The sequence below is a fragment of the Erpetoichthys calabaricus genome, chromosome 6 (genome assembly GCF_900747795.2).
Source record: "Erpetoichthys calabaricus chromosome 6, fErpCal1.3, whole genome shotgun sequence".
In the NCBI taxonomy this organism is placed as follows: Eukaryota; Metazoa; Chordata; class Cladistia; order Polypteriformes; family Polypteridae; genus Erpetoichthys; species Erpetoichthys calabaricus.
In genome coordinates, this window is record NC_041399.2 from 192,181,406 (window position 1) to 192,203,717 (window position 22,312).

The 22,312-nt window shown below is 41.0% G+C and overlaps 1 protein-coding gene across 1 annotated transcript in view; it reads left to right on the plus strand.

The window, feature by feature from the left end:
- The first annotated feature begins 1,699 nt into the window (after window positions 1-1,699).
- vill (villin-like) overlaps window positions 1,700-22,312 on the plus strand; it is a 123,854-nt gene continuing 103,241 nt past the window's right edge. The window contains exon 1 of the mRNA XM_028804203.2: window positions 1,700-1,866. The gene's annotated coding sequence lies outside the window, so the exon portion shown is untranslated. The remainder of the gene's footprint in view (window positions 1,867-22,312) is intronic.

A 22,312-nucleotide genomic window follows, 5' to 3' on the forward strand; every position in this document is an offset into this window, starting at 1 on the left:
CACACACGCACACACACACACACAATTGAAAAATCAGACACATATTTTGCCCAGCTTTTATTTTTTTGCACTCGCACACACAGTGGACACACAGTCATAACTTTAAGTGTGGCCTTTGCTTGCCTTCAGAATCGTGTGGCTCATACACTTGTGCAAAATAATGACTGTGAACGTCTCCTCAATTCACCAATCAAAAACAGAACTTGCTAGAGCCCACCTGCTCATCTTTGATAGGTGAAAATGACAGTTTTCATTTCAAGGCATTTTAGATGTCATGTGCGGTGTCACTGAAATAAATAAATGAGGAAATAATTATAAATAAATACATAAAGAAAAATGCAGACACTAGTTGTTGTTTTTTTTATTGCAATGTGCAAAGACAATTCTGGGATGGTGGCCTAAGAGGCAGACCTTCAAAGAAAAAGCCATCTCTGAAACTGTCAAATAAAAAGAAAACATTAAAATGAAGAGAAGAACACCAACATTGTATAGAAGATGAGTGGAAAATCATATTATGGTCAGCATCCTGGAGTCATCTTTTCACGGCTGCAGACGACACAGGTGTTGGGCGTGTATTGAAGGAAGAAGCCCACTGAGGACGTGTTAGGCTTTTGCTTCTCACACTACACACTCCTATGCCGTTCAGCCTTCCCTTTCTTCTTCTTCTCTGGTTAGATCCCGTTTGTCCTCTACTCTCAAACCTTTGTATGAAATCTGTCACATGAAATATCCTTTTTTTCTGAAAAAAAATGACTGACGTGTTTCTTGTGAAAGCGGTTTCATTTTGTCAATTTTTGAACCAAGAAGTGAGCTTTAGGAATGTTTCAGCTATGCTAATGCAATTCCAAAGGTTCCTCTATTAATCAGTTACCATTTGAACAAGACAAATTGCAGTCGTATGTAAATAATAATTTAAAATCTATAATTTCAAACGGTAATAGCTGTTAGAAACACTAGTAATGTTTTGGCTGTATTTTTAATCAGTTTAATAATATATTGATAAAAGGTATCGATTTGTATCAAAAACATGAACATTTCTGGATTTGTCCAAACTTTTGACTGGTATTGTACTTCTTTGACATATAGGAAGGAGGCCCTCAGACACAGGAACCTGTAATACACAGGACGCGGGATCCGTAAGGCTGCAGAATTAACAACTGCGACACCGCCACCAAATGAAGAATTCAAATAAGGCAGAGTCACGCCAAGCACTCTGGGTTTTATGAAGTTCTGGGCTGTTTTTACTTCGACAATCTGGCCACTCCCAGCGGCTAGCAAGTCACCGTTTTAACATAACAAAGTGCGCCTAGGAGTTGGACGAACTGGGCATTGACAGATCTGTCGGGTATGTTGACGTGGATTTGGGAACTTGGTGGGTTCTTACTACGAGATATAACACTTCAAAAAAAGACTGTAACTTTATGCATGTAACTCGCGCATAAGTTCCTACTCTGTGGAACGATATCATCAGTTAACGTTTCTTAAGTAATTTTAACCGAACTATATGTGTTAGGGTAGGGAAGAAACCTGCACAGTCACATAAACTCTGTCCTGCAAGGTGTGCCCGAGAGAGAGAGAGAGAGAAAAAGAGAGAGAGCGAGAGAGAGAGAGAGAGAGAGAGAGAGAGAGAGAGAGAGAGAGAGAAAGAGAGAGAGAGAGAGAGAGAAAGAGAGAGCGAGCGACTCCGACTCTGGCATGCAGGTGAGGCTGGCAGGGTGTGTTCAGTAGGGCGGAGAAACGAGCTTGGCAAATCTGCTTCAGCGAGCCTTCAAGGAGGTAGAGAGAGAGCGAGAGACGGCAAGAGTGAACGTGTGACCTTTCTCGCAATCCGTCCTGTACATACTCGCTTGCACACACCTCTGCCAGGTAAGTTTTTGTTTTAAATATGCTTTGATTTACCTTAAACATATACGAGACTTGAGTGTATTTCTGGAGTTGAACTGTAGTCCTACAATCCGTGGACTGCTTTTCGGCCAATTTTTTCTGCGTTATTCCAATGATGAAGCCACCAGCTACACTCCGATCGCGAACTACTATAGTTAAGATCTCTTGCGGCTGCGCACTTTCAATTTGTGGCACTCGAGAATCATTCGGGGTGACTTTGTGCGAACTCGGGACCAAATAAATGAGATGTGGTTTTTTGAAGGTCAGTTTAAAGTAATATCTATCTATCTATCTATCTATCTATCTATCTATCTATCTATCTATCTATCTATCTATCTATCTATCTATCTATCTATCTATCTATCTGTTGCGCATCTAGAAAAACTGAATTGGTGCTGGATGGGCAATACGTTGGCGCAGTGGCTAGTCCAACTCTGTTCTAGTTGTGGCTCAAATGCTGGGGTTTGCATATTCTCCCTGTGCCTTTTTCTTAATGTACTGTGTAGATCTCCTCTCACATTCCAGGCACGCTAGTTTGATGTTGATCAGCAATGCAACATTGATCCTGAATGTACCTCAAAGTGTACCACGCACACACTAAAAGTGAATTAAGTTAAATGGATGTATGGATGTGTGAAAGTGGGCACTCCACAATCTGAACTCACACTTGCATTGGAAATAGTAATGAGTCTCTAGGTCAAACTTGGCTTCAATTTTTCTCCTAATACTGTACTGTAGTATTTATGTGGCCTTTTTATGAGTTTGTGCAAGGCAGTGTTCTTCTAGTTACTGCTCGCATTAAGTCAGGTGTGAACGGCTGTCTCAACTGTAACATTTAAATAATCTCAAAGATTTCATTTATATTCTGTCTTTCTCTAGTATGCCCCATCCCTCTGCAACCAAACAACATGATGCCTGTTTCTATAATTCTATAGGTGGGGCATAGGTGACTCAGATGACTTGCTATGGGCCATACTGCTTGTCCATAGCAGGGATTAAGCCAAGTGGTCCAACTGTGTGTTTCAGCCCCTGGACCACCGGGCCGTCTCAGCTGCAGACGTGCCTTGTCTGTCCTGAATTCAAGGAGTGTTCTTTCTGCATTAACTCCACCTTGTTTTATTGTTCCCTTGCTGACTTTAAATCCTGTTTCAAATGATTTCCCTGTTTACATTGTGCATTGTTCTCTAAAAGTCCCTTTAACGCTCATAGCCCATTGGCCATTGTGGGTTTATAAGCCAGGGTAGAGCCTTGGGCTGACTCAGACCATTTAAGGAGAAACATGCCTATGTTCAAATCCACACTAGAACACAAACTGCATTTTTAAAGCCATGAGGTTAAGCCTACTCAGTTAATAATATTTAATTAGATTTATATAGCACTTTTCTAACCTACTCAAAGCGCTTTACACAGACAGTATGGGGTCCGCGTCAATCACCACCAATATGCAGCATCTCCCTGGATGATGTGAGGCCAGCCATGTTTGTACCAGTATGCTTTTCACACATTAGCTATCAGGTGGTGAAGGAGTGAGAAAGATAGTTAGCCAGTAGGGGGCAGAGGATAATTAGAAGGCCAGAACGACCAGGCCTTGAGGAGCAATTTAGCCAGGACATTGGGGTATGCCCTTCTCTTTTCAAAAGATGCCCTTTTATGACCACGGACAAGACCTCAGTTTTATATCTCATCCAAATGATAGAGCTGATTTTAACAGCACATTGTCCCTGTCTCTGCACTGAGCCATTGGGTTCCACACACAGACCACAGGGTAAGCACCCCCTGACTGAGATGGGTCTAACTGTAGTCCACAGCACCTAACAAAGGTCATGTAATGGCCATAACGTCAGACACAAAATGGCCTTTGAGTCACACAATGACGCTAATCTTAACCATAATGTTACCGGGAGTGCAATGGATGGTTTGCGACTGATGTTGTGAGTATTTCGTGATGTTGGGATGTAATGAGACTGACCTCATAGGTCAGACCCATAAAAATTGGCATCATTATTTGGATGAGATGTAAAACTGAAGCCCTGAATCTCTGTGGATGTAAAAGATCCTTTGGCATCCTTCAGAGAGAATACAGTGTTGTCATGGCTAAATGTCCTGCTGTTGTGGCACTGCCTGGTCATTCCACCCCCTCAATTATCTTCTGTCCCTTATTGGCTAACTATCTCACTCACCCCTTCACCACCTAAGAGCTAATGTGTGGTGAGCATACTGGTATAAGAATGGCTGCCATCACATCATCCACGTGGATTCTACACATTGGTGGTGGTTGAAGTGGCTACCCACTATCTATGGAAAGCACTGAGTAGGTTAGACAAGCACTATAGAAATGTAATTTATTAATATTATTAAGGTTAATGTCTAGACATGTCATTATGGTTCACTATTTCATACATCCAGAGCCGGACTGACGTTTACAATGAGTGGGAGGTTTCCCGGTGGCCTGCTGCCTGGTCTGGCCTTGCATTCAGAGCAACCAGTGAAATAAACTAATGGTGAAATGATATAATGTTATTATACTGGAAAACGAGCAGGCGTTATTGCTCTGTAGTGGGCACAAATCCTTTTGGTTTAACGTTGGAGGGTTTCTTGTTTTTGTTCTTGTCAAGTTTTGACTTTGCGTGCGTCTCGCGCTCTTGACATTTAAACAAGAGTGGTATGATGAGAGGTGCGTATGTCTGGTGCTTCTGTGATCAAAGTTATATATGAAGATTGTTTAAAATATATAATTTACTAGGGGGCATTGCCCCCTGCTCGCTTCGCTTGCCAACCCCCATGTTTAGTTTTCCGGATACACACTTTTAAGATTTTTTTTTCTTTGAATTGTTGCTATTTCATTAGTTTCACTTTTATTTCAGAACTTCTGTAAAAACAATATTTGGAATCTTTCGAGTCCCAATGTGCTGAATCTTTTAAATGAGGTCAGTGAGACATGTGTTTAATGACTTTGTACAATAATTCAGGATAGGTTTCTCTGTTTGGAATTTCAGCACAGACAAAGCGATCGACATCATCAGCAGTTAATAATTTTTTTGGAAAGTAACCAATAAATGCATGTGAGGTAAACTCCATTTTTGAAATTCTCTGACTTAAACTTCAAAGCCTTACAATATTTACATACTTCAGACATGTCATCTGTGTCCATATATTCAATCTCTATTCGCCTTTTCGTTATTTTTCCGAGTAATAATTTCTCTTTCTTTGCGCTAATGCGATGTTTACTTTTTTTTTGACACTGTCTTGTCGTTTTTTTTCTGCTTTCATATTCTGCATCTCGCTCTGCGTGGGTTTCGCACCTACGTTTTTTTTTAAACTTTTGAATTCCAGTTCTCATTATCTCTAACCTGCTCTGCATGTGTTTGGTCTCCTTGTTTTTTAATCTTTTTATGACGTTTTACTTTGTTTTCTACTCTGTCTTTTATTTCTGACCTCGCTTTATCCTGCTTTTTTTTAATGACACCTGGTCCGTGGTGATTATTTTCACTTTTTCGAGTAATAATTTCTGTTTTTTTGCACTCCTGCGATCTTTACTTTCTTTTTTTTATACTTTCTAATTTTCCTACTTTCATATTCTTTAAGTTTCTCCACATGTATATCCATCCATCCATCCATCCATTTTCCAACCCGCTGAATCCGAACACAGGGTCACGGGGGTCTGCTGGAGCCAATCCCAGCCAACACAGGGCACAAGGCAGGGAACCAATCCTGAGCAGGTTGCCAACCCACCGCAGGACACACACAAACACACCCACACACCAAGCACACACTAGGGCCAATTTAGAACCGCCAATCCACCTAACCTGCATGTCTTTGGACTGTGGGAGGAAACCGGAGCACCCGGAGGAAACCCACGCAGACACGGGGAGAACATGCAAACTCCACGCAGGGAGGACCCGGGAAGCGAACCCAGGTCCCCAGATCTCCCAACTGCGAGGCAGCAGCGCTACCCACTGCGCCACCGTGCCGCCCCACATGTATATCGCGCCAACTATTTTTTTTTGAGCCTTTCGAATTCCACTGCTTTCATAATCTCTAACCAGCTCTGCATGTGTATAGCGCCAACATCCGGATTAGACATGCTTTTTTTCAATTTCACTTGTTCCGGGCTGATAATTACTTTCCTTATTTTCTGAATTTGCACATAGATTATTCTTTTTCTTTTTTGTCTCTCCAAAACTTTTGAGTCTCTTTTCTCCGCACTGTTTTCTTCTTCGCTTTGTTGTCTACATTTCATTTATAATGTATTATCCTTATACACTTTATATGCACTGAGAGCCGTGGATCTGTGTGTGCTCAAAGCCAAAACACGACTGAGTGTGTTGCTGGCTGCCCTTGCTCTTATTTATTTGTAAGTAGGGCATGTCTTGCAAGAATCTCATGTTCTACGTCATCGCGAGATGGTCCTGGGTCAATCTCTTGGCACAAAGTCTCATGTTTAAGGTCCCCGCGAAACGCTCCATGGCCATTCTCTCTAGTCTTGCAGGTCTTTTAAGTGTCTTCTGTGATCTTAACGTGAAGATCACGTATCGTAGCCATACTGTTTCTCTACAGGATTTTTTTTTTATAATAGAGAGATATAATTATAATATTGTTTATAATATACTTTGAATTATATTTGGATCTTGTACGGGTTTTGGAATTTGTTACTGTGTATTTATTTTGTTTCAAATGTTAATGAAGTGTAGCGTATGCTCACGTTTTTAACGTTTTTTGTTTTTTCCTTTTTCCCTCAGAGTGACTGAATAGGCTACGTGAAATGTTTTATTTTTCTATTAATGAAACACATATGTGAGTGGAATGATTTGTGTTTTTAAATGTTCCTGTTGTTCTTTATTTCATGATAACTTTGTTAATGAACGTGTCTTGTTTTTACTTTATTTTAATATTTTTAAAGTGCGTCTCTCGCGTTCTGACAGTTAAACCTTAGCGCTATGATGAGAAAGTCATTGAATAGGTTACTAAATGCATTCTTTACAATGTGCTTGACAGAATTCTGTGGCACTGAGACATTTTTTGAGTCTTTTGTCTATTGAAGAAATTGAAAGTGCCGTTTTTTGACCAACACTTCAAATGTTGTGGAAGAGTATTTAGTGTTACCATCCAGACGCTGACAGCGGCCTTGTAGATTCCAGACTCCCAGGTGAAACTGCAAACATAATCTCTGCACTGGGGATTCCATTGACAACTACTTTTTGTGGTTCAGTGCTTTTTGCACATTTGTTTTGATATAAATATTACAGAACTACATGGTGTGTTTATTTATGAAGTGTTGTTCCACACTTTATTAGAGGTTGTCTTGAGACTAATATTTAAGAGTGAAATGTATGTGTAAAAGCTGAACCTTTCATTCATTCCAAGACAAAACGGTGTTTGTTGTTTTTTTTTGAGTCTGTGCCTGAAACTGATGTATATTATGTGGCCTGGGTTAGACGTGGGATTCCTGGCCTGAATAAGCTTACCAGTCGGGCCCTGCATACATGGATTTCTGAACAGCCCTCTTAGAGTTCAGAGGTTGGGGGGCATTTCAAGAACATTTAACCAGCTGTGTCAGAAGAAGTCAAGAGTGGTGGTGTGGATTTTAGGCCCACTTCCCTAGTTTGTCTTTTCTACTGTATTTAGACCTGGTGATCAGAGTTGGCCTACAGCGTATTGTTTGCTGGTGATGTTATCATTTGTAGCTCTATAAAATCCGTAAGGTACAGCTCACTGCCGGCTGCTCGCTGGATGGTTAGATCATCAGCAGCTGCAGTGATGTACGCAACGTGTCAGCAACATTCAGCACTACACCATTTGTTTAGTGACGACAGCCACAGTTCCAGTGGACTAATGACTGTGTTTTTTGTGATTGCTTGTGGGAAAGGAAAGCAAACAAACGATGATCATATTACTTCCCAATTCATGTTATTGCAGGGGTGTTATCATGGGGGTTTTGCTACATTTGTGTTTTATTATTGAAAGAAAATCATGTGTAGGTTGTTGTGTTTGTTCTCCATTTGCCAGCTCTTCATGTAAAGCACACAAATCCCAACTCATCTTATTGTTGTGTAAATGATGCTGTACGCACTATTGTCTTAGTTAGCTTGATAAAGTTTTTAGATTGTATTTGATGTCCTAAAAATACAATTAAAGACTGGCATTTGGTACAATAATGCAGTTTTATTTAATGTGTCTATAGGTTGTGGCTGATAATAGAGTTTGGGGGAGAGGGGCCTGATGCTTTGTTGACTTGGGGTCTGTCCCTGCACTAGTTGAGTTACACATTTCACACCACAGGATTAAATAATTAAAATGGGCACACGATGCCTTCATAGACACCTTTTATCTGGAATCAGGTCATGTCCCTAACGTTCCTGTAGTCAGCTAGTGTCCTGGCCACTCTTTTAAATGAATCTGTGAATATCCGCTTTTGGTTGTTGAGTGACCTGTTTGGATGAGACTAGCAGATAGACGGAGCTTGAACCTGCCGTTGCTCAGCTGAGCGAAGAGTTCTGAAAAATTAAAGCTGATGAGCTTCAAGTGTGAAAATATTTAATAAGCACGACTGCGCTTTCAAAATCTTAAATAGTTTTTGTCAGTTTGTGGCCATCGTCCATAATATGGGTGGGTGGGAGTGTGTACTCGTAGACCAAACCTACAATGCAGTTTGAAGAAATAGGAAGAACTCATCAAGTTTGAACAATTAATTTACATGAAATCAGACTTCTTATCACATTTTGTATTGTATTTAAATATGAAAATCTAAAATAATGAGAACACATTCAGTAATTCAGATGCTTTGAATTGAAAGATTTTGTAAAAGAAAAATGAGCTGAAATGTCAGGAGTCCACATCCTCAGTGGACAGTAAAGGCAGTTCTTTCTTTCTCTTGTTTTCTTGTTTGTCTTTTTAATTTCATCATGACAAATACTAACTAAAGTATCGCTTTCCCAGATTGCCCAGTTATTAGTGCTGCTGCTGTCTCAGGTCTCTGGGAACATCTGAGGCCTCATGTATAAAAATGTTGTGTACATCCATTTCCACACTCACTTCAAGATGTCTAAAAACTAAACTTGACGTAAAGCCATGCACATTTTCACGGCAGGGTCTCCCCTTACATACACACTTTTCTGCTCAGTTTTGCAAACTGATGCTACTGTTTCTGTGGTCTACTTTTCTTTTTTACATTCACGTCTATGATGCGGGTTTTATCAAATGTACCAAAATTAATTGCATATTACTTACAAATTTACATTTACTTGATTGTAAACATTCTGTAACCATATAATGGTGCACAGAATGGCCAAACAATTTGAACTACCATGGCTGCTTTAGCATTGTTAGAAGACATCGTAAATGGAAGAATTAGAAGAAAGCACATATTTATAGATTATGATGACTGGCTTCTAAGTTGTTTTCGATTTTCAAGACTTATCCTTTTGGAGCTGTGTGCTGAACTGGTGCCGGCTTTACAAAAGCAGACTTTGAGGAATTGTGCTGTATTTGCTCCTTTGCAAGTTCTGTCCACTCTCGTGTTTTTAGCCACAGGAGCTTTTCAACTTGAACTTGCTGACCGTTTGGGTATTTCCAGCTGTATAGGATGGTATTATCCGCTTATCATCCAGACAGATAAGATTTCCTTACACCAAAGTTGAACTGAAAAACATAAAAATGCAATTCACAGCAATGTCCAGTTTTCCAAATGTAATCGGAGCGGTCAACTTCATGCACATTGCTATCGTAACAGCGCCAGACAAGTTACATCAGCCAGGGATGAATCACCAAAAGAATGAGCTGCCCTTACATCATATATAGCTGGAGAAGCTATAAGAATGGCAGCTCTGCACAGTTGCAGGTGCTTTTTCCAACTAGTGCGGCAAAAGGCAAGCAGTCCTTTTAAGGACAGCGAGTCACCTCAAAGTAAAGAGCAGAGAATCGTATTGGTGCTTGGTGCTGCCACTACACTATAAAGGCACCTTCAGAGAATGAATTTACTTATGTAAATAGAAAGTATTTAGCCGCAAAAAGACGTACTGCGCAGGCGCCCCAAGAAATGAGGCGCCGCGAGAGCAACTATGAAAATGAACAGTAACAATGCACGTGACATCCGTCTTGCCACACTATTAATTATAGATGAATATACAATGGCATCCAGTCACTTACTCAACACCATTGATAAACTTCTACAAACGTTGATGAATAATAATATTCCCTTTGCAGGAAAGGTACTTAGGAGGAGATTGTACACAGTGCTTAACTATTGCTCCACTTGCGGTGCGCTCAGCTATTGTTCAGTCCACCTTAAAATACGCGGACAATTGGCATTGCGTTGATGAATAATAATATTCCCTTTGGAGGAAAGGTACTTTTATTAGGAGTAGATTTTAGACAGTGCTTACCTATTGCTCCACATGCAATGCGCTCAACTATTATTCAGTCCACCTTAAAATACGCTACGACGTCATACATAAACAAAAAGAGGCCAAATACAGGCGCGAGACCTGATTGGTGATAATACGAAGAAACGAACAGTCCGCATATTAACAGTGAGTTTGATCCTCCTTATTACTTATCCATATTCCTAACGATAAAGATCAAACAAGTCATCAATTCACGATCACGGCTACAAAACTAGACGGCTCGAGTAACGGGACCACAAACACGAACCCGCATCAAAAAAAAACATTCACGTCGGCGCCAAGAACGCGCTTCTAAAACCGCGGAACAAAAAATGTTACGCGAACAATTGGCATTGCTTTCAAAAGATACACTTGGTACAAAACATACGATTTACAGATCCCGAATATAACAATTGGTTATTACAACTACAACATTGTACACTACAGATGGACTTCACCCAGATATTATTACAATTCCTCAACCCTTTATCTGCCACGACTTACTTACGGAGATATTTGGAACACTGGTCTCATTAGACCAAATACCCCTTTTAACACAACGAACTATATTATGTCCAAAAAATATTACTGTTGATCACATTAATAACCAGGTCATTTCATTACTTCCTGGAGAGTCACACCTCTTTCTAAGCTCTGACAAAGTTGACTCTGATGACGACAATGACCATCTTAATTTCCCCTTAGAATATTTGAACACTATTAACCCAGCCGGATTACCACAACACAGTCTTAGCCTTAAAAACGGAACAATAATCATGCTATTAAGAAACCTTAACACTAAACAGGGTTTATGCAATGGTACACGTTTAGTCGTCTACACCATAACACACAATGTTATTCAAGCAACAGTTCTTACAGAATCACATGCTAACAATACTGTTCTAATTCCTAGAATTGACCTTACAACTTCTAACCTGGAATTACCTTTTACACTTAAATGGAAACAATTCCCCATTAAACCTGCCTTTGCCATAACCATCAACAAATCACAAGGACAACCCATAGACAAGGTTGGCATCTACCTATCTGAGCCCATTTTTGTACATGGACAACTTTATGTGACCTTCTCACAAGTTCGATGTTCATCTGACGTTGAAGTTAACGTCATAAATGCTCCATGCCAAGGAAAACTCATTCAAGGACAACACACCATCTTTACTACTAATGTTGTTTACAAAGAAATTTTCCAATAAACCTTTACACTGTGCCAAACACTTTATTGTTTGCTTCCTATCTGCGTCATCTACACCTTCACACTATGCTATATTTCATTCATACATCACGCTCTTTGTAATTTCCCAACACCAGGGGTTGGCGAGCGAAGCGAGCAGTGTGCGGAGCCCCCTAGTGTAAATAGAAAGTATTTCCACTCTATTAGTGTGCTGCTCTATAGTGCACAGAAAGTGTATCGCATTGTGCAGGCATGTAACAGAAAAGATGTGCTATGATGAACCTGACCCTGTCCCACCAAATGATCAGCCAAGTCGGAAAGCGTTACAACTTCGTTTGAATTTAATTAGTAGAATGTAAAAACAGGTAATCAGATGCAGCATTTATTTTTTAACCAGTTCATGTAATTTGTGGTCAATATCACATAGTACATCTCTTATATTCCTTAGTTCATTGGCCACATCTCTTACAGCATCCACTGTTATTGCATTTTGTGACTCTACAACAGAGTCCGTCAGCACACAGCCAGATGTTCTACCAGCGGTTTCCGAGGCAGAGTTGTGTGTGTGCAGTCAGTGCCTGAAGACAAGCTTGGCACAACAGCACCATCACCACCTGATCATCACACAGGGGTCAGCTTTTGTAATATTGTCTGAAACAGAATAAACAGACGGTGGACTACGACTCACTTTTTCATGTTGACTATCTGACCACTTCTTTTTTATTTCGGGCACTGTGCAACTTTCTGAACTTGAATTTTCAAGTGTCTCCGCCACACTTTTGTTGCTTATACCACTGCGTATGCCAACAAATAGTACATTTTTCCTTGCCTCCACTTCGCATTTGCTGAAATTGTTAATTTTTTCACGTCTTTTCCATTGTTTTTTAACCAAGCACTGAATGGAAGGTGATATTTATATTGATTTGCATATTAAAATATGCCTGCACATGTGTTAAATTTCACATTCGTTGGGGTTTGTAAAGGGGAAGTGCATGGAACTTGACGTATACATGGATTTATGCATCTGGATTTTTTTGTGTGTACGCACATTTCCACTTTTGTCCATATGCCATGATTTAATGTGAAGTCTACGCATGGCGTTATACACGAGGCCACTGGTCTCTATCTGGACGGAGTTGGCATGTTCTCCTTGTGTCCACATGGCCCATCTAACACTTTCTCAGGTCACATCTTATATATGCCCAATGGACAGGTTTGCTTTACTCTAAGCTGTTCAGATTGTGTGCGACATTGTGATGGAGTGAAGCCACTAACTATAGCCAGCAGGCTGGGTATTGGATGATTGCTCTTTGTGCTAAAAACCTAACTTTAAAAAATGGATGGATAATTTCTGCATTTCTAAATATTCATTTTTAGCCCATATACAGTATAATATTTCTACACATTCTTCATTTGCATGTTTGAATGGCTAACTGTTGTCTTCCAATCCAGTCGTGTCGTCTCAGGCTAACTGGGTGCGGAAGGATTTGGTCCACTGTGCGACACTTGCCATCATGTCTTGTCCTTTTTTAATGTATATTTTAGGTGTTCTGTGAGTACAAACTGGACAGAGTCCTTGCTGAATTTCCTGTGTATTTCCTCTCTCTGTTGAATAACCTTCAGTCATGAAGTCTTGTCAAAGGTGAAATTCCTGCTGTCTTCTCAAAAAAGAAAAATGAAGTAAAGAAAACAATATATATATGAAAAATCTATCTTGTGTTCACTTGCAAACACTAAACACTTTTTTCATGTGTGTGCGCCCTGTGGTCATCAGATGGTGCATAGGAATTTTCTTAGATTCTTTGAGTGTTGTCCTTATTCTTTCTGCAAGTGCTGAATGTACTTTTTCCCCACCAAATTAGGGTCACTCCCAGGGTCAGATGCAAATAAAACAAAGGAAAAAAACATACAATTCTTAGTATTAGTGAGTGTGTTCTGGTGGCTGGTGGCAAGCAGCAGGACTTTATGTTGAACACCACAGTGGAAAAAAACAGAGACACGAGCAGCAGTTCAAGCCTGGAACCAGATGTGTTTATTGTTTCTCTGACTACTGGCAACCACTTAACCCTAGCTTAAGCAAATTTCCTTGTTGTCACAGACCATGGGGGATGCCTCCAAAAACAAAAAAAACCAAAACAAAACAAAGCACAACATGCACAGAGACAACGGGGGTTGTACTATGAGCACACCATCAAAAGCATGTGGTGGCAAATATACACAGGAAAAATGCCTACCGTGAACAACTTCTGGGTTAGTCTTTCCATCTCAGAAAATCTCTTTTTTATGAAGTGAGTACAATCTTATAGTGAAAATGGTGTGAGGCTTCTAGGAGACCCACAAAACCAGGCCAGGGTCATTCTTTGCCTGCCCAAAATAGGCCTCACCCTAGGCAGCTTGACCTCCAAACTCCACAGATTGGCTTTGCATTTGTCCAGGCCCCAAAAATGGAGAACAGGCATTTAAAGTTCATCCATCCATCCATTTTCCAACCCGCTGAATCCGAACACAGGGTCACGGGGGTCTGCTGGAGCCAATCCCAGCCAACACAGGGCACAAGGCAGGAACCAATCCTGGGCAGGGTGCCAACCCACCGCAGGACACACACAAACACACCCACACACCAAGCACACACTAGGGCCAATTTAGAATTGCTAATCCACCTAACCTGCATGTCTTTGGACTGTGGGAGGAAACCGGAGTGCCCGGAGGAAACCCACGCAGACACGGGGAGAACATGCAAACTCCACGCAGGGAGGACCCGGGAAGCGAACCCGGGTCTCCTAACTGCGAGGCAGTCCTAAGAGCATAAGAAATTAGATAAACGAGAGGAGAATATTTAGTCCATCAAACTTGTTTGTCTAGATATCTCATCCAGATACTTCTTAGTCAAGGTTCCTGTTTTAATTACATGTCTTGGTAGTATCTTTCAGATTCCCACAACTCTTTGCATAAAGAAGTGGTTTCTGGCTTTAATCCTAAATGCACGTCCCTTTGGTATTCTCAAGTACATGATTCACCCTTAAATTGAAAGAATTATTCTGGATCTACTTTAGCAATGCCTTTGAGAATGTTGAAGACCTGAATTAGGTCTCCACCCAGTCTGCTCTGCTTGAGATCAATCAGGTTTAATTCTCTGAGTCTGTCAGAGTAGAACTAGGGGGCTCCGCCCTCTGCTTGCTTCGCTCGCCAACCCCTGGTGTTGGGTAATTCCAAATAGCGTGATGTATGTATGAGACATAGCATAGTGGGAAGGTGTAGATTACGCATATAGGAAGCAAAAAATAAACCGCATGGCACATTGTAAAGATTTATTTGAAAATTTCCTTGTACACAACATTAGTAGTAAAGATGGTGTCTTGTCCTCGAATGAGTTTTCCTTGGCATAGATCATTTATAACTTTAACTTTAACGTCAGATGAATGTCGAACTCGTGAGACGGCTACATAAAGTTGCCCATGTCCAAATACGGGCTCAGAGAGGTAGATGCCAACCTTGTCCATGGTTTGTCCTTGTGATTTGTTGTTGGTCATGGCAAATGCAGGTTTAATGGTTCATTCGTTGATAGATTGCGTCATCTGGATCTAAGATGTAGATTTGTGCAAATTTGCGTTCTTGATATGTTTCAGGGTGCACTGTTCCAATGCGATGTAATATTTGTCCACATACGCGAAAGCAGTATGGGCCATTGCCTTTTGGTGGCCTGATATTTACTCCGGTAGATGCAAAAGCAAATGAACTATTGTAGGATCTAATGCAGTTCATAAAGTTTTTACTTTCAGGTACATCGTTAGTTAGAGGCTTCCGTAGATATTGAGGATATGAATGTAAAGGAGGCAGTCTAACTTGACCCGTTTGACAACAACGTGTAAACTCATTAGTTGTATTGCCAGTTGTTTCTTCAGGGAAGTTAAGTGAATGACAATGATTGCAAATGACATTCATTAATCCCAATGAATTTTCATGAATGGTGGACTCATTATTGAACGAGTTGTCAGCCAACTGGCGGAATCGTTTAGCAGGTGTGTGTTGTTCATGTCTTTGACGTTTATGTTTTGCTTGTGCCGTTTGAGAGGCGCGTTGTTGTATGTCCAGTATTTGGGGTGTGTTGTTTTGGAGCTGTAATCGCTTTGCTTGTGTTGTGCGAGACGCCCGTTGTAGTCGCTGGCGTTCATTGTATTTATTGAGCCTGTCCCGTTTTTGTATCCCGGTCAGTCGAGCTCTGTCTTTTTGGAGCCTTGCCTGCTTGTTTTCCGGCATTTCAGACGCGCGTTGTAGACGTCTGCGTTCATTTATTTTTTCCCGTCGCTCCAGTTTTTGTATCTCTGTGACTCGAGCTCTTTCCTTTTGAACCCGTGCCTGCTTCGCTTCAGCACTTTGAGACGCGCGCTGCATGCGTCTACGCTCATTGTATCTGTCCATTTGGGCTCATTTCTGTAACTGTGTTAGTCGAGCTTTGCGTTTTTGGAGCCGAAACATTTTTTCTTCTGCGGTTTCAGAAGCGTGTTGTAGGCGCCGACGTTTATTGTTTTTTATTTTCATGCGGGTTCGTGTTTGTGGTCCTGTTACTCGAGCCGTATCGTTTTGTACCCGTGATCGTGAATTCATGACTTGTTTGTTCTCTATCGTTAGCAATAGATAGATAGATAGATAGATAGATAGATAGATAGATAGATAGATAGATAGATAGATAGATAGATAGATAGATAGATAGATAGATAGATAGATAGACAGATACTTTATTAATCCCAATGGGAAATTCACATTCTTCAGCAGCAGCATACTGATACAATAAATAATATTAAATTAAAGAATGATAATAATGCAGGGGCGGCACGGTGGCACAGTGGGTAGCGCTGCTGCCTCGCAGTTGGGAGACCTGGGGACCCGGGTTCTCTTCCCGGGTCCTCCCTGCGTGGAGTTTGCATGTTCTCCCCGTGTCTGCGTGGGTTTCCTCCGGGCGCTCCGGTTTCCTCCCACAGTCCAAAGACATGCAGGTTAGGTGGATTGGCGATTCTAAGTTGGCCCTAGTGTGTGCTTGGTGTGTGGATGTGTTTGTGTGTGTCCTGCGGTGGGTTGGCACCCTGCCCGGGATTGGTTCCTGCCTTGTGCCCTGTGTTGGCTGGGATTGGCTCCGGCAGACCCCCGTGACCCTGTGTTCGGATTCAGTGGGTTGGAAGATGAATGGATAATAATGCAGGTGAAAAACAGACAATAACTATGTATAATGTTAAATATTAACGTTTACCCCCCCCCCCCCCCCGGGTGGAATTAAAGAGTCGCATAGTTTGGGGGAGGAACGATCTCCTCAATCAGTCTGTGGAGCAGGACAGTGACAGCAGTCTAAAATTAGGGTTAGGGTTAGCCTCTAACCCTAATATGGATAAGTAATAAGGAGGATCGCACTCACCATTAATATGGAGCGCTTTCTGTGGTTGTACGGTTAATAGTGCATCACTGTAATGAGATTCACCTATGCTGTATAGGTTGAACGTGTTCAGATGACGTATGTTTAATACGGACTGTTCGTTTCTTCGTATTATTACCCATCAGGTGTTGCGCCTGTGTTATCTGTGGTTGTCCTGTTAGAATTTTCAAACTGCAATGTGATTCCAATATGTATTGTAGTCGTATGTGTGGGGTTTCTGTATGATCTCGAGTGTTCGACTGTGTGTGGAGTCTGTAGTCTGTTCCGTTTCACTTTGGGGCGTGTGTCTGACTCCTCTTTTGTGTGTGATATGGGCACGTTGCCTCATTTCTTATTTCTGTTAGTGGAGGTGTTCTTTGTGTTTCATTTCTTATTTATATTAGTGTGTGGACTCCGTAGTCTGTCCCGTTTGGAGTGCTAATGGGTTTTGTGTGGCGGTTGCGTCTGAGTCCTTTTTTTTTGTGTGCCAGGGGCGTGTTGCCTCATTTCTTATTTCTGTTAGTGGAGGGGTGCTTTGTGTCTCATTTGTTATTTACGTTAGTGTGTGGACTCCGTATGTTTGTGGCGCTGGCGTCTGACTCCTTTTTTTTTGTGTGCTAGGGGCGCGTTGCCTCATTTTTTATTTCTGTTAGTGGAGTGGGGCTTTGTGTGTCGTGGGTCTGAATCCTCTTTTTTGTGTGCGTCCCGTTTCGTGTGGTATGTCCGTAATCTGTCCTGTTTTGTGTGCTATGGGCTTTGTGTGGCACTTGCGTCTGACTCCTTTTTTTTGTGTGCTAGGGGCACGTTGCCTCATTTTGTATTTCTGTTAGTGGAGGGGGGGTTGTGTTCGTCCCATTTCGTGTGCTATGTCCTTTTGTTTGTGTGCTGGGGGCGCATGGGCTGCGTGTGGCGCTTGCGTCTGACTCCTTTTTTTTTTGTGTGCTAGGGGCGCGTTACCTCATTTCGTTGGAGGAGGGCTTTGCGTGGCGCATGCGCACTAAGGCTTTGTGTGGCGCATGCGCACTACGTCTTTTGCGTCCACGGGCACGACCCTGCGTCCATATCCAGTTTACCATTCTCGTTTAGTAATATGGACAAGTCTCTAATTCCAGGCATGCATCTGGCTACTCTCCTCGGTACAGCTTCAAGTGCTACTTTCTTTTCATGTGGTGCCCAGAACTGCACACAGTACCCCAGATGTGGTCTCACTAGTACTTTAAATATTCTGAGCAGAACGTTGCTCAATTTATATTCAACAGTTTTAACAATATAACCTAACATTTTATTTGCCTTTTTAACCACTGCTATGCATTAGTTTAGATCAGGGGTTCTCAAAGTCGGTCCTGGGGGATCACTGTGGCTTCAGGTTTTTGCTTCAACCAGATTCATAATCAGTGACACTGATAACACTGATCTCAGTTAATTAGCTGGTACTTTTTATCTTCTCTTATTTTACATTAAGAAAGCACAGCAGTATAAGTTTTACATGTCTAAGACATTTAGAAATATTTTTGCTTTTGCTATAGATTTAAATGCTTACCTCTCTTTTGTTGATTTCATTATATTTTGCCCTGTCTCTGTATTTTAATAATGACAATTAAAAACTAGCAGAGCAGACACCCAGGCAAACAACACCAAATCATGACAGGCTGCAACTGCTTTAGCATCAGGCCCACTAATTAGTAAATAATGGATTAATTAATTTGAACACCCAGAAAAATAGAATGAATATTAAGATGAAAATATTGTTAAAAAGAAAAAAATATATTGTTCCCATATAACTGCTTAGTACATATTTATATTTTTTTAGCAAACTTAGTTTTCTAATTTCTATATTGTTCCCAAAATGCAGAATCTGGGAAATAACAGTTTTATACACAATTTACATATCATTTCTATTATTATTAAAGTTATTAAGCAGTTCGCATACGTTTGCAATCTGAGATTTTTCTTCTTTTTTTGCATGTAACAAAGACATATGCTTTGCATTTGCCATTCCAACAGATTGCACATCACAAACATTAACACTGCTATTTTTTTTTCGTGTCTGCCGTTTCTATAGGAGGGTGACAATGAGTTAAATTCCAATGGATGTTTTTCAAATGTTGACAAGCAATAAGCAAAAGGAATCAATGAAAACCACTACGAGGAAAGTTCGAAGAAAGAGATTTTTTTACAATGTTTCTGTTTGGGGATCGTTGTGCAAACGTGCACATCTGAGCTGCGACCACAGATCTAACTGCTCTGTGGATGATTCGTTCAAGCATTTCAAGGTCACTTCGTTGTAATGAAAGCATCTGTTGAATGTACTTCGTAGTAACGTGATTTCAATAGACTCGTGTCATATGGGGAAACTGTCGGGACCGTAACAATACTTTGTTGTAATACTCTCTCACCTCGGTCTCTCTCCTCTCTCTGCGCCGCTGCATTGCCCCGCCCGCCAAGCGTTCTGAAAAGTCTGAGTGAGTCACCGTTGCCGGCAGTTCTCTCGCGGCCCGGCTGTCAGACGGCTGCGGACCGGTAGTGGGCCGCGTACCGGGGGTTGGGGACCCCTGCTCTAAGGTAATAAACAAAAATTCTGTGTACAGCTGCCTCCAAGGAGGAACCGCAAGAACTTTTAATGGGTAAATAAGGCAAACTGTCCGAGGATCTATGGAGTTGTTGAGTGTCCCTAGGCAATCCTAATTTTTTGTTATATAAAATTTCAAATAGTTTATAACTGAAATCTTTCAGTTGTACCCTAAGATGAGAAGTTACTCTTAATTACAAAAAGTATTTGTTGTCTATACAGTACTTATAAAAATAAATTGCAAAGTGTATTATGGTAGAAGTAGGTGGCACAGTGGGTAGCGCTGCTGCCTCGCAGTTAGGAGACCCAGGTTCACTTCCCAGGTCCTCCCTGGGTGGAGTTTGCATGTTCTCCCCATTTCTGTGTGGATTTCCTCCCACAGTCCAAAGACATGCAGTTTAGGTGCATTGGCAATTCTAAATTGTCCCTAGTGTATGCTGGTGCCCTGCCCGGGGTTTGTTTCCTGCCTTGCACCCTATGTTGGCTGGGATTGGCTCCAGCAGACCCCGGTGACCCTGTAGTTAGGATATAGCAGGTTGGATAATGGATGGATGGATTATGATAGAAGTGAACAGCATGTTGGGTAGTGGTGCTGTCTCAAAGCTCCAGAAGCTTAGTCTGAATTTTGGCCAGGTGATGGTTTATCTCCTGGTGTTATGGTGGCTCGCTGAAAGATATGCCTGTTAGCCAAATTAACTTCTTTAAACTGGTCATTTGTGTGCAAGTTTGTGTATGTGTGAGTGTGTGTGAACTGGCCCTGCAATCGACCGCGTCCCCATTCTGGGTCCGTTTGTACTATTGTATTTCTGAGGTGGCAATGATAGGTTGCCCATCTAGCTCTGTGAAGAGAATTACTTCTATTTTCTTGGGTTTGTTATATTTGCCACGTTTTTTGACACCCAACCCCAAAATTTCTTCCATCTTTTTTATAACAAGTTTCTTCTGGGAGTTTTTCTTGTCTTCTTACAGAGTCAAGGCTGGGGGCCTGTAAAAAAACAGGGCCTGTTAAAGCCCATTGAGGCATTCCTTGTGTGATGTTGGGCTATACAAGAAATATGCTGTTGATGTTGTTGTTGTTGTTGTTGTCTTGTGGTCGATGCTTCCTAGACATGCTAGACATGCTTCAGCCCCCCACAACTCTGAACTGATTTAAGCAGGTTAGAAAATGCAGGTTACGTAGTAGATACACATTTCTGAGTGTAGTCATTCATTCCTCTGCAACCAGCATTCCCTCTTACTATTTCCTGAGTGCAACGTTAATAATATTTGCATTTACATTTTATATTTATTAGCTTAGTCAATGTTTTAATCCAAAGTGACTCACAAAAGAGGTCAACATAATTGTGTAAACAGCAGTCTGGGGACAGTTTGGGCACAAGTGTGACTGGACAAGGGTACAAAATTTAAGATTACAAGTGAAGAGCTCAGAACAAAATGCCAGCAAGTTACAAAAACCTACCTGCTATTATCAGTTAGACAGAAATTTACTAAACAAAAGAGTCTTCATAACTTTTCTTGAGCACACTGAGGCAGTCAGAATTTCTAATGGAGGTGGACAGCCTGATTCATCAGCTAGGAACTATGCATGAAAAGAGGCTCGATTGAGATTTGATGTCACACAGGGGTGGCATCTCCAGACACCATTTATCAGCAGACTTGATTGGTCAAGGAGAAGCATAGGACCTCGCAAGTGTCTCTCTATATGTATAGGTTCTGTCCTATTGATTTCTCTGTAGACAACTATCAAACATTTGAACTGAATAGTGCCACCATAGGGAGCCATTGTGGTGATCTGAAAAGAGGAGTGACATGTGTCCACCTCAGCTGGATGAAGACCAGACGTTCCACTGCTTTTTCAATCATCTGTAGTACTTTAGTGACACAAGCAGGTATTCCTGTGATTTGCAAAGTCAAAGTGAACTTTATTGTCATCTCAATCATATACAAGTACAGTATACAGATAAACAAAACTGCAAAGCTCAGGGTCCACAGTGTAACAACATGACGTGCAAATAATAAATTCAAAATAGAATTAAAATTTAAATTTAAAATTAAAACACAAACAAGACAAGATATTGTGCAAAGACAAGACAAAGAAGTAGCAGAAATATTGATGTGTAGTTAGCAATATAAACATTGATGCAATGTATGGTATTTGCAATCTAGATACATAAATATAGTCAATAGATATGTAATGTAATAAATAAATAATAGATATAGATAATACAGAAATTAAGAGCTGTAATATCTAAATTAAATGAGTGTAACACAGGGAGTCTCTTTCTCATACTCTTCGTCACCACTGATGTTGATTGGTTACATGAGAAATGGTTGACAGCTGGTCCTCTCACATTTCTCTCTTTTAGTGCTACCGGCACATTTTTAATGCAGGTGGCGTTTTGCTTCTGACTTCTGGCCTTGTGTCCACCTCCTCCACCCTCCTGATGGCTCCAGACCTTTAATTGGCCTTACAAGACAATGTAAACGTCCAATACACTTAGAAAACGTGATGATATCTATCCTTTCATCGATTTAACCAACCTGTTTATCCAGAGTAAGGTAACAGGGAAGCTGGAGGTTATCCCAGTAAGCAACAGGCGTAATGCAGTGATGACATTATTTAGTATTACTGTGTAGTTTGCTGATGTCTTTATTTATGGCCCGTTCTGACTTTAATATGTAATTTTATACACAGGATAAGCTTGATGTCACATTACGCAACTTCTATTAGTAAGATATGTCAGACTTGTCAACTGCAGTTGCTGATCTCACCACCAGACCATATCAGTTTACATGACTGGACACGTCATATTTAACAACTGTGATCTAACTCTTTACCAAAATGATGCTCGCCCCATTTTGTGACAGGCAATAAATAATGT